A 13258-nucleotide genomic window follows, 5' to 3' on the forward strand; every position below is an offset into this window, starting at 1 on the left:
AGTAACTGAAGTCTTCTACCTCATACAGTAGATCCATGTAAGCAATGACTCTTTAAGACCATGCTAAGAAGGCCTGCTTCTTACCAGGAGACTATAAAGATAGCACCATAGTAGGATCGTGTGCATGAGGAATAGTGCTATTTCTCTTTAATTAACCTGATTATTAGATCCAAACCACAGCCAGGGAGACTCTCTGGGTGGAAACCCCCGTCCATATGCCACTTAACTTACATAATCCAAGCCCAGTGTTCCGCTTTGGCCCAGCAGGGAAGGGACTGAGTCCTGGATCGTGCCAAGCTTGCTCCCCTTTATTGACTGGAGTCAAGTGGAGCCTAGAGTCTGACATGCTTTGCTGACCTTTTCCGCTAGAATCCTCCTCCAGGCTCTGCAGTCCCAATAAAAACTCGTTTCACTTGCTCTATAATTTGCATTCTCATTGATCTTGTTTGACATTAGGATAATTGTAACATTGCTGATCTCACTCTGTGTATTATCCAGCTAAGAAGTCAACCACATTCAGAAGGCAGGAGCTGGGAGCCTGGATGGGCCTTAGAGGTGGTGCTTAGACCTTTACTGACTGATCTGTGTAAAATGTGCACAAACGTCTAACCCGGAAGGTCAGTGTTAGACACGCACAGCTATGGCCTGTCATCTTTCTTATCCTTCTTCCTCGTTGGAGGGGCCCCTTTGTCTCCCTGAGCTCACATGTGCTCATAAGCCCTCAAACGTTGGGTGCCAGCTCACAAAGTCCTCATTTTTGGAAATCACAGACTAATTCCACTCTTGTTCACAGGTTGTTTTGTTGATAACCTGGTTCCCAAGTAGAAGCCACTCAGGGGTGGCTGGAATTGGCCACCCCTGACCCATAGCTAATATCTAACTTTGCTCGGGGAGACTGAAATTTAGGGCAACTTTCTGGAGAAAACAGTACCGGCTTCTGTCTATTTTATAAGATTATTCTGAGGTTCAAAAGAGAAAATTAGCCCTGGCCCATGTTGTTCAGTGGTGAGAGCTCCACCCATGCACCAAAAGGTCACAGGTTCGATTCCGGTCAAGGGCACATACTTGGGTTTCAGGTTCTATCCCCCAGCCCTGGTCAGAGCACATGCAGGAACCAATCAATATGTCTCTCTCACATTGGTGTTTCCCTCTCTCTCTCTCCCCCGACCTTCCACTCTCTAAAAATTGATGGGAAAAAAAATATATATCCTCAGGTAACAATTAACCAAAAAGAGAGAGAAAATCAATGTGAAGGGGCTTTGCATAGCAGAAACTTTATGCAAAATGTATTCTATAAGGATGTGGATAGAGTTATTAGCTAACCCAACTATGGTAATCATATTGCAATATATATATATATATGCCTAATATGCTAAGTGTCCACCCAATCAGTGGACCATTCAGTTGACTGCTCCACCAGTCTCTATGACACACACTGACCACCAGGGGGAAGACGCTCTGACCAATAGGTTAGCTTGCTGCTGGGGTCTGGCCAATCGGGACTGGATGAGAGGAGCTGGACATGCCCTGGAGCCCTCCCGAGGTCTCTCCCTGGCCAACCAACCTGCCATGGTCCCTCCCCAGCCTCTAAAATATCTCTTCTAATTAATTTCCCTTCAATGTGCATGAATTCGTGCACTGGGCCTCTAGTATAAATATATCAAATCAATATGTTGTAAACCTTAAACTTACACAATGTTGTATGTCAAATATAACTCAATAAAAAAAAGAAAAGGATGGGTAAGTGCTAAGACCAGGCTACTTCTGATTCTCAAGAAGTTTACGAAATAATCATCAGGGACTTTATTTAAAATTCTTGAATCAGAATCTGTGGTTAAAAGACCTGAGAATCTGCTTTTAAAGAACTTTACACAGCCTAGCTGGTGTAGCTCAGTGGCTGAGCGTTGATCCAGAAACCAAGAGGTCACCGATTCAATTCCTGGTCAGGGCACATGCCTGTGTTATGGGCTCAATCCCCAGGAGGGGACCTTCAGGAGATGATGTTTCTCTCTCATGGATGTTTCCATCTCTATCCTTCTACCTTCCTCTCTCTCTCAAAATCAGTAAAAATACAGTTTGAAAAAAAATATCTCTAAAAAAATTTTTTAAAAAAGATCTCAACACATTCTTCTACAAATCTCCTTGGCCCACCCTCAGAGATAGCCTTATCCTCATCATCATTAATTAGGTGTAGGTCTCCTCAATTAAAGCTGAAGGAGGAATGAAGAGAAAGTGACTTCTACTTGTTTCACATTGCCCACACCATTCCCTTCATGTCTCTTTTCAGTGAGTTCTTGGAGATTTGGCCTCAGTTAAGAGCTCATAAGGAGCACAAAACAGCACCATGGGCTTCTGGAAAATCCCAAGTAATTCTGATTTCCTGATTTATCCAGGCCATGATCCCTCTGCCAGAAAAACCATCTTCCCTGAAGGTACTACCATGACTTGCGTGGAAAAAAAGAGACAGAAGAGAAGAAAATAAGGCCAAGAGGCACAACGGGCCAGGTAAGAAATCAGTAAAGGATGGGAACAGAGATGGCTCTCAAGAATTAAGAAGGGAAAATAAAAGGAATCTTAGAGAAATAATTTGGTTAACTATATTTAACTTCTGCATGACTAAATGGATGGAAGAATGTTATGATTTAGTAATGAATGATTTTATGGAACATGTGTCTAGCTGATATAAGACTTACAAGTCATCCTAAGTACGGTAAAGAGGAAAGGGAACTGGATTAAGTGTAATTAACTTCTCACTGGTTAATGAATGCCTTCCTAAGAGTTATGGTTTGTGGTTGACGTGTCCTGGATAATGATCTCTAAGCACCTTAAAGAGGAGGGGGAGGAAATCGGGCGGGGAACCAGCATTCCTTGGAAGCCTCCTCTCTGTTCTGCAGTGTGCTGGCTGCTCCCTGGCTGCAAAATGCAGGCTTGGGGAGCTGAGTAATTCCCCCAAATGGACAAAGCTAGTAAGCGGTGGCGCCAGCAGAGGAAACCGGAGCCTTCTGAGCCTGGAGCGTGGCGCTGTGTGTCCTGTTAGAAAACTAACATCAGAGAGGGGAAATGACAGTGTAGAGAGATTGTTTTTGCAAATATAGTGTTCCTGTCCTGAGTTTTTATCTTGATTGGTCAACTGACAAACTTGTGTCAAACTGTGTCCTGGTGCCTGATATGTTAAGAGCCGGGGAAGAGTCAAGGAGATGCGTGAGGCATCATGTCCAGCCCTAAAACATTACGACTCCGCTGGGGGAGATGATATGGATTGTGGAGAGCAGCTACAGTGTTTGGACAGGTTCAAGCCTTGGACTAATGAGAGGGCACAGTCCTCTCATTGCCACGTGCAAGTCCCAGCTTGGAGGGCAGGGCCTTCCCGGCACAATTATAACAAACAGCTATAGTTGTAAGCGTGAACCTATGGTCCGAACATGTGGCCCCACGTGTCTGAGTGATGTGGGCTTGATAGAGTTCAAGTGCATGTAATTGAGTAGGATTGAAACTCATGAGAATGTTGTAAACATCTTGACCAAGCCCTTTCTTTGCCTCATGGAATCTGGCTATAAATTAAAATCACAGATTGTAGTCCGTGGCACTGTCTCTCCATCAGAGAGGGCAGTGTCCCACCCAGCCTCAGCTCATTCTCTTGTCTGTCTTTTCTCAATCCTTCAACACCCCCTCTCAGGGTCACTGAACCAGGCTGAGCTGGCATGGCACATAAGGTGCCCTGGGGCTGAGTATGCCATGGCCATGCCGGCTCGCCACAATGGATTTCTTAGAGAACCTTGCAGGTCGGTCCTGTGCTAAGTTGAGTGATATAAACTGGAAGAGCCAGGGAGTCCAAAGAAGAGGCTTCAGAGGTAGCAGCTGAAATGGTGTGAATAGGGCTGGGGTTTAGAATCTTTGCACGAAGCTGGCAAAGTGACCTGCGTGACCCACAGTGATTTGACAGGAATGCAGAACCATCCAGGAAGAAATTCCCTGAACAATTAAACGAGCTCCCTCCTTAGTGCCTTTCCTTTTGGCTGAAGGAAGCAGCAGCATTCCTCCAGCTTGCAGTGAAAGTCTGGCTTGAATTCTCTAGGTCAGTGGTTCTCAACCTGTGGGTCACGACCCCTTTGGTGGTTGAACGACCCTTTCACAGGGGTCGCCTAAGACCATCCTGCATATCAGCTATTTACATTACGATTCATAACAGTAGCAAAATTACAGTTATGAAGTAGTAACGAAAATAATTTTATGGTTGGGTCACAACATGAGGAAGTGTATTTAAAGGGCCAGAAGGTTGAGAACCACTGCTCTAGGTTCTTTCCAAAGTAGTCACTTCCATATTAAAGGAAAAGAGCCCCCTGCGACCTTAAGTGGGTGGGGCTTCTGAACTTGAACCTCCTGGATTGGTCTAAACCACAGGTTCTCAAACATTTTGGCAGAAGGACCCATTATACTTTCAAAAATCATTGAGGACTCCATAGAATATTTGTTTATAGGAGTTATATCTATCAATATTTCCCATATTAAAACTGAGAAAAATTGAAAACATTTATTTATTCACTTAAAAATAACAAAATTAGGCCTTGGCCGGTTTGGATAGAGCATCAGCCTGCAGACTGAAGGGTCTCAGGTTTGATTCTGATCAAGGGCACGTACTTCTGATGAAGGATGCAAATATTCCAAATGTCTCGTTAGGTGAATAATGCAAATATTAATTTATCACAATGATGCAGTCAATTCTGTGTTAAGTTGCATGGTAGAAGCAGAAGGATGAGGACATCAGCAAAATGGCAGAGTAAGGACTTCTGGAATTATTATCCTCCATAAAGGCAACAAGAACACTGTCTGAGTCAACTTTTTCAAAACTCTGAAAATTGCCCTGCTGGCATGGCTCAGTGTTTGAGCATTGACCTGTGAACCAGGAGGTTGCAGTTCAATTCCTGGTCAGGGTACATGCCCAGGTTGCAGGCTCAATCCCCAGTGTGGGGCATGCAAGAGGCAGCCAATCAATGATTCTCTCTCATCACTGATGTTTCTATCTCTCCCTCTTCCTCTCCCTTCCTCTCTGGAATCAATAAAAACATATATTTTCAAAAAGCTCTGAAAATTAACCACAGGTAATCCGAAGAGCATTTATTCAAGAAGGGGCAGAATAGGGTTGGAGCAATTCCAAAGCCCCATCACCCTCTTAGCAACTTTTAGATATTCAATAGAGTATTGTAAAAACAGTCACCATGCTGTACATTACATCCCCAAACTGGACTGTGGAAGATGGGCACTAGCAGGGAGGGCTAAGTATTTTGCTCAGACATTTATGTGCTCTCTTAGGCAGATGACTTAATCTCTCTGGGCTTTAATTTCAGGATTTAGAAATAAAAAGACCTATATCTGGGTTCCACCCTCCAGAGATTCTGATTTGATGCTCAATATATGAGCTTATGTGACTTAACTGTGGGCAGGAGGAGGCTGGTTTCATCAATGCTGAGGGTGAAGACGGGGAGGGGACCACTGATCCTAGAAGTCCCTCAGGATCCTGCCAACTTAGGATGCTTTTGTGCCGTGGGAACAAGGGTTACAAATGTGGGTTAGAATGAAGAACACAGGGGAAATATCCACAGGACTAATAACCCTATAGAATAGGAATAGGAAGACAAGGGGTTGGGGAACAGAATGTAACAAGTACAAAAAGAAGGTAAGGAATCATTTATTGCCTCTAGCTACCAGAGCAATAGACCTATGAAAATGGATAGACTTCTAAATCTCTACAATTCAGTCATCATCATCATCGTCATCATCATCGTCATTATAGTACCCTACAGTATTGTGTTTTCACATGCGTTATTTCATCAATTTATTTATTTCAATTACTAGAGGCCTGGTACACAAAATTCATGCAAGGGGCTCAGCCCTCACAGCCCCGGTTTCGTCCGGAAGGTCGTCCAGATGGTCGTTCTGCTGTTCAGTCTAATTAGTATATTAGCTCTTTATTATATAGGATCATTATCATCATCATTATAGTACCCTAACAGTGTTGTGTTTTCAGATGTATTATTTCATCTGTCTACTTATTCACAATTCCACTGGCATGAGTAAAATAAAATCAGTTACTCCTACGTGAATTGAAAGGTGGATTCCCCAGCTCATGTTTCTGTTCTTCCTTTTGTCTCCTGAAGGCCATTTCTCTACCCTCAGAAAACTCTTCCAACAATATTAAAATTGCTGAAACTCAACCTGCAATGTGACCAGGCTCCCTGAAAATGGAGTTCATAGGAGAGGAAGTTGAAACTATTGGCTAGAGGTAAGACTTGGAATCATCTCTGGATTTCAGATAGTATTCGATTTTATTATGTATTCCACTTCCCAGTGGGGACAGCAATATCTGGGGAGGGAATGTCTGCAGTCTTCATCCATGCAGCCAGGAATGCAGGGATGAGGAGGACTCTGGAGTCCCCCCAGTCCTCCCCACCCCCATGTGGCTGTGAATTTTCTGAGCCTGGCAGCAGGGAGAGGGGAGAGGGCTTGGCTCAATAAATGCTTATGTGATGACATCCATGTCCTTGCCGCAGCCATAGCACCAAGTGAAGGTCAATCTCTTCTTACACTAAGTGTCTGTATTTTATTATTTGCCCAACTGCTATCAACTTTATTAATTGAATTGTTGAGAATAACTAAAAGAATAAGAAAGACTTAGGTTTTTCAGGCCCCAACACTTTGTTGGGTACAAAGATGGAAGATTTCTAATACTAGAAACATAGAATTTCTTGATCACATTGTCTATAAACAGCTAGATACATTTCAAAACTGGTAAGAAGATTCCTCGTACATTTATCAATGTATTCAATTGGTTAATCAATAAAACAGATTTATTGACCCGCACATCTGAAGAGCTGAGAAGGTCCCTGAGCTGTGCCACTCCTGGGCCTGTCTGCCTCTCACCCTCTCTGTGCCCTTCCCTGGACCCTTCCCTGTTCTGCTCTGTATCAGGGGGCTGGCTCCTTCATGCCACGTCTCCGTGGCTCCCAGGACCACTGTCTTCCTGCTGCATTTGACCAAAGAGATGCAGGCATGGGAGGGTGGAAGAAGGGGAAAACAGCCTCGGGTGGCATTTCTAATAGGCCCCGCCTCTACAGTAGCTTGAGGTCCCACAGGACAGGCCCTCCAGGGTTCTAGCTTCTGCCCCATGACCTGTGACCCAGAACTAGTAGTCTTGCTGTGCCCTTGATCCCTGCAGCCCAGGAGGTGGTATCCCTACTGATGCTAATCTCGGGGAGATCTCACTGTCCCCCACCTGTTTGGTTCAGTCACCTGTCTAACCCTGCGTTCAATGCTTGAAAGGGGCTTTTGTCTTCCTGGTGAGACCCTGACTGATAGGGAGAGGATTTATTTTACAGAGGTTGGAACTGAGGCCCCAAGAAGATATGACCGTCTTAAGCTATATGGCAAAAAAATATTACAAGAAAGGTCTACCACATGGAAGGCGCTGTGTTAGCCACTGCGTAGAGGAGAAAGATGTGAAATTTCAGGGCCCTTCCTCAGAAAGTCCCCACCCAATAAGGGAAACGTGTCAGTGTACAAACAGCTTCAATACAGGGCTGTATGTGCTCAGTGCTGGTAAAGTCAGACCTGTATCGGAGATTCAGAGGAGGGAATGCCAGGTGTGAGGGAAGGTTTCCTGGGACCGGAGAAGCTGAAGCCGGCCTAGGAAATCCGCAGTGGGATTTGGGCAGGAAAGATGGCATGTGCCTGGGTTGGAGATGGGGCTGCTCATTCCCAGCAGAAGCAATAGCTAGGCCCTCACAGGAAATGATAGACCACTATTTTTTGGGACCTGGGGGAGTGGTGAGCTGAAAGATAGACCAACTTCATGATTTACTGTCTACACCAGACACTAGAGAGTGAGAAGAGATGCAATTAATTCTTATACCAAGACCACCGGCCAAAACTGTGGCCACGCCAGAAAAACTGAGGCTGGTCACCCACCAGGAGGTGGGCAGGGCTCAGATGGTGGAAAAGTTTCCACCCGAGTTGGGGGGTTGGACCTCAGGCTCCAGCCACTGGGAAGCAGGTCAGAGCAGCCATGGAGGGGGGAATAGAAATCCTTCTGTGAGATGCCGGGCACATGTGCACAGTGTACGGGGCAGCTGACATGGCCTGTAGCCACTGGTGGAGCAGGAATACCCCATTCTCCCACACATCCTGTGGGACCTACAGCACACTGTGTGGGGCTTGGGAAGGGAGACAAGAAATTGGTGGTGTAAGATCTGGTTCTTTCCCTAGGGGGACTGCTGATTTGGCCATTGGATTCCAAAAGGCACATTTGAGGCAGTGAGCGCTTCTCTGGCAAGCAGGGGAGGTTAAGGTGGCCTGGACCTTCCGGGAATGAAGCCAGGCGCTTGGAACTTGAGCCCAGCAGGGAAGGATTAAACTCTGGCCGGGTGGGGAGAAGGGGAGGCCATCCAGGGCTGATGTACCAGAGCTGGAACCAGCAGGGCATGTGTGAGGAACAGTCAAGAAATGAACTGGCATCTGGAATCACAGAAGGTAGAGCTGGTAGGTGAGGGCCCTGGAGAACAGGCGCTCTTGGGCTGCAAGGCACAGAGTTCTGCTCAGGAGCTTGGCAAGTGAGCCAACGACAGGAGACAGTCTACTTTTCTTCTTGACCCAAGTGCAATTCTGAGAAGCTCGGAGAGGCAGATTTCAAAGCCAGTGTTGTCTAATGGTTAAGGAACAGAGGTAGCAGCAAGCTAACCTGGGTTCACTTGCTGCCTATCCACTATGTGACACGGGGCAACCTACTAAACGGCTCGGGACAAGGACTGTACCTACACCAGAGGTGGCATGGGCATTAGGGGAGTCAATTCCTATAAAGTGCTTAAAGCAGGGTCTGGCACAAAATCAGTAGTTCTCAGCCCTGTCTGAGCATTAGACTCACTGGTGTGCTTTTAAAAATTGCCGGAGGGTTTTCAGGGCAGTGGAACTGCTTTGTGTGGGACTACATGGTGGATCCAGGTCATGATACATTGGTCCAAACCCATAGATGGACAACACCAAGAGTGAACTTGGTGTAAACCATGCACTTTGGGTGATCCTGATGTGTCAATGGAGGTTCACCCGTGTAACCATGTCCCAGTCCGGTGGGGGATGTTGATAGTGGGAGAGTCTGTGGGTGTTGGGGGGAAGTTGGGGGTTGTACGGAAACTCTGTACTTTCTGCTCAATTTTGTTGAGAACGTAAAACTGTTCTAAAAAATAAGGTCTATTTTAAAAAGGGAAAAATACCAGTGCTAGGGCCCAACCCCCCAAAAAAGCAATTAAGCAGCATGTTGGGGTGAAGGGCTTGGCCAGGGGTATTTTCTAATGGCCAGCCAGAGCTTGAAGCTCTGAGCTAAATGAATGTCAGCTCCTGTGTGCAGCGAAGGAGGTAGGCACTGGGTACATGATGCTAGAGGAGAGATCTTTGCCTGGGCATATATGGGAAGTGGTTTCCTGATTCTATTTTGGTACAAAAGCCCGGAGCTTTTGACAGCTTTTTGAGCCTCTGGGCGCAATGCAGGCTGACCAGACATTTTTTTAAACAAGAAATGAGCAAATTGACTTCAGAAAGGAAAAAAATTCTTTGGCATTACTACCATCAGGCTTAGTTCGACAGACAGACAACTGACCCCTCTTATCAAAAGAAAACTCAAGGGTAGCTGGAAACAGTCGTCACCTGCACCCTCCTCCCAATAGGCCACCAAGCTAGCAGAGTGTCCCAGAACGTCCAGGGACATTGTAACAGTGGAAAAGCTCCTGGATTAAATTGTAAAGTATCTGTGACAGACATGGCATCTGGAAAGTGGGACAGAGAACAATGTACCAATAGACACTGTCCCAGAGGATCCAGTGCTCTCTTGTGAAAGCAAGTTTGCTTAGAATTCTGAAGGACTGATATTGCTAATTCATCAAACACCCAGCATGCCCCAAACCAAATCAAACCAAACCAAATTTTCCTATTTAAACCTGCTTCTTCTCTCAAAAAATCCTAGGAGCAGACTTCTCATGCATTAATGTGCTCAAGAATCACTTGGGAGCTCCTTAAAACTGAGAATCTGATTGGCTAGGTCAGACCGGGGGTGGGGAGTCTGGCATTCTAATAAATGCCCTGCGGGGAAGGGCTGCTGCTGGTCTACATCAACTTCCAATGGTGAGACAGCGTTGCTTCCAGATCTTCGACTCCAAGGGTCTCTGAAGAGGGAAAGACCCGTTGTTAAATTCTCAGAAAAACATCAGCTGTCACTTGACTTGCTGCTCATTCTGAGCTGAGTTCCCAGTCCATGCCTGACACACTCACCCCGCATGCAGCTCTGCAGGTACTTGAGTTGGCTTTGCTTTTTAAAAAAAAAACAAACTAATGCCTGAACCAGGCAGGGGGAATGCACAAAACCAGACCCAAGGTCTTCTCTCTCCAAAGTCATCTGGGAGATGGGTCCAGGAAGAGCCTGTCACAATTGAATGCTTCTCTCTGCCTGCTGCTCTGTCCTCAGAGCCTTGTGCTGGCTGTGTCCCTCTGTGTCATCGTCACCAGGCCACCTCATTCTGCCTCTGCCCAGCTCCTACCCCTGATGCCCCCTGGGTGAGCGGGCACAGTCACTAGCAATGTGACTGGAAAGCAGGGAGCCAGCCCAGTGACTGGGAGGAGCAGCCCCATGTTGAGGGGAAGCTGCTCAGGGCTGGCAAGGAGGAAGAGTCCCCTGTGCTGGAGCAGCCGCCCAGGGAGTAGGAATGACAAGGACAGAAAGGGGGGGGGGAGGGCATAGTGACTAGAAGCTCACACTCCCTGGAGCTCAGTGGGTGACCCTGTGGCCTTCTCCCATAGCTCCTGTGAGGGGCTATTTAACATTTCCTGACTTCACAAGCCCATCCAGTGGGGTAGCCTCTGAAGTGCCACTAGCTGACCACTGTCATTCAGATCATGTCCCCAGGCTCAGAGGGCTGCCCATGGAACGACTCTGCAGGAGAAAGTTGTCTGTGGCCCTCTTAGGGTCCCTGCTGGGTCTGAAAAGTAAACTGACAAGGACAGATTAGCAGGAGAAAAGCTGACACACTTTATTGACTTTGACCATGTGCATGGGAGCCTTCACAAGAGAACGAAGACACAAAGAAGTGGCAAGAGCAGGTAGCTTTTATTTTTATACCTTTTAGACAAAGAAACAATCAATGTGTAGAGAACTGACAATAGGGTTTGGGTTGGAGGAAGTAAATGGTGAAGACGTAACTAGGAAGATAAGGATTGGTTTAACAAAGTTTGTGTGTATGGATTTATTGTCCCAAATTCCTCATCTCTGGTGAAAATAATGTCTTCCCTCCCTGGGAGATTCATGGCCTGTTTCAGGGAAGAAAGGCCACGGTGGGGAGAGCAGAGTGAGCTGCCTGCTTCGGCTATTTTTAAAGAATCTTCAACCAATGGTATTTAATATGCCAAGGTGCCATATTTTGGGGTAGCATGGCCTGAACCCTATCAGCCTTTCCCCTCCCCGCAGGGCAAGACTCAGTGAAGAATGTAATGAAAGCACTGAACGCTGTATAATTAATTCTTCCCACAAATCTCTAGTGAATGCCTGCTGAGAGACAGGCCCTGAGCTCGCTGCTGGACGCACAACAGGGAACAGATCAGACAAGTCTCTGCTTCAATGGAATTTACATTCCAGTTGGGGGAGACTCACAATAAACAATAATAAATACACATCATGACTGGGAACAATCCAAAATGTCCATCAACGGGTGAATGGGGTAACAAATTCTTGGCAGGTCCAAACGATGAAACACTGCTCAACAACACTACTACAACAAACAACACGCATGATTCTTGAGATAATTAAGTGGTGTGAAAGAAGCCAGCTACAAAGCAGCACATTCTCTTTGGTTGCATTTATATAAAAGTCTAGAAAAGACTAGAAAAATCTAGAAACTAGTCTCCAGGGACCAAAAGCAAAGTGGCTATTGTGTGAGGATGGTGGGCAGACAGGGGTAGGAAAGCAGATTGCAAAGGGGCATTGAGGGTAATATTTATGTTCTCTATCTTGACGGTGGTGATGGCTTCATGGGCGTGCCCATGTGTCAAAGCTTAACCAAACTGAGCACTTTAAATGTGTACAGTTCGTTGTATGTCAATTATTCCTACATGAAGCTGTTAAATATGTGCATATACACACACATACACACTATGTCATGTGCTATGTAAAAAAATATAGCAAGATAAAGAGGGAAGGACATGCTGGGGGCAGGTGGGGCTATTTTAGATGGCTGGTCAAAAAGGGTTCAGTTATCAGGTGATTTTGAGCAGAAACCTGAAGAAAGTAAGAGAACGAGCTATGGACTATCTGGAGCAGTGATTGCCAACCTTTCGGACCTCACGGACCATCAGTGGTCCGCGGACCACCAGTTGACAACTGCTGATCTAGAGAAAGAACATTCCAGGTAGCAGGAAGGGCATGGGCAAAGGCCCTGTGGCAGCACACTACTAGGCCTGATTAATAGTAAGACCTTTGAGCTCTGTAATGGCTCAGAGCTGAGCTAATGATTCAAGATCTGTTCTAAATAATTGCCCCAAGCTTCAGGTACAGTCTTGCATCTGTCCTGACTACCAGGTAGAGTCCAGGTCTTTGGCCTGAGCCTGGCTTCTCAGCACCTATAAAAGGAGCAGTCACACTAACTCAGCTCTGGAATCCACACGAAGATTCTCATTCAAGAATTTGAAGATCTATTTGTCCCTATCTTCTCTGAAATGGGCAGGCAGCCTGATTCCACTTTCAAACTCTTATGACCAAGAGTGACTGTATCTAACAAAACACAGAAGACCTCTGTAAAAAGAGTTGACATTTACTTAGCATTTGCTAGGCTCTGTTCAAAAACCTTCTGTGTATTTAATCTTCGCCCAAACCTGCCAAGTAGACACTATTATTATTCCAAGTTTATAGATATAGAACAGAGGCTGATAGAGGATAAAAAACATGCCTGAATAAGAAGTAGGGCCAAGACCTGAACCCAGGCAGTATAACTCTAAAGCCAGCCCTCTTAACTATCCACATATAACCCCACAGAGAGCTGCAACATCTCTGATTCTTAACCAATGGGGCTCTCTGAACACCTTCCATATTTGAGGCAATCCTATGGACTGAATTGTGTTCACCTAAAATTTGTATGTTAAAGCCATAACCCCCAATGTGATGGTATCTGGAAATGGGGACTTTGGGAAGAATTGGGTTTAGGTCAGTGGTCGGCAAACTGCAGCCCCTTGA

General features: G+C 45.9%; 1 protein-coding gene across 1 annotated transcript in view; it reads right to left on the reverse strand.

Annotated features, from left to right (window-relative positions):
• Positions 1-13258, reverse strand: part of ALPK2 (alpha kinase 2) — an 83324-nt gene that overhangs the window by 59784 nt on the left and 10282 nt on the right. The window lies entirely within an intron of this gene.

The sequence above is a fragment of the Myotis nattereri genome (assembly GCF_964212035.1).
Source record: "Myotis nattereri genome assembly, chromosome: 8".
Classification (NCBI taxonomy): Eukaryota; Metazoa; Chordata; class Mammalia; order Chiroptera; family Vespertilionidae; genus Myotis; species Myotis nattereri.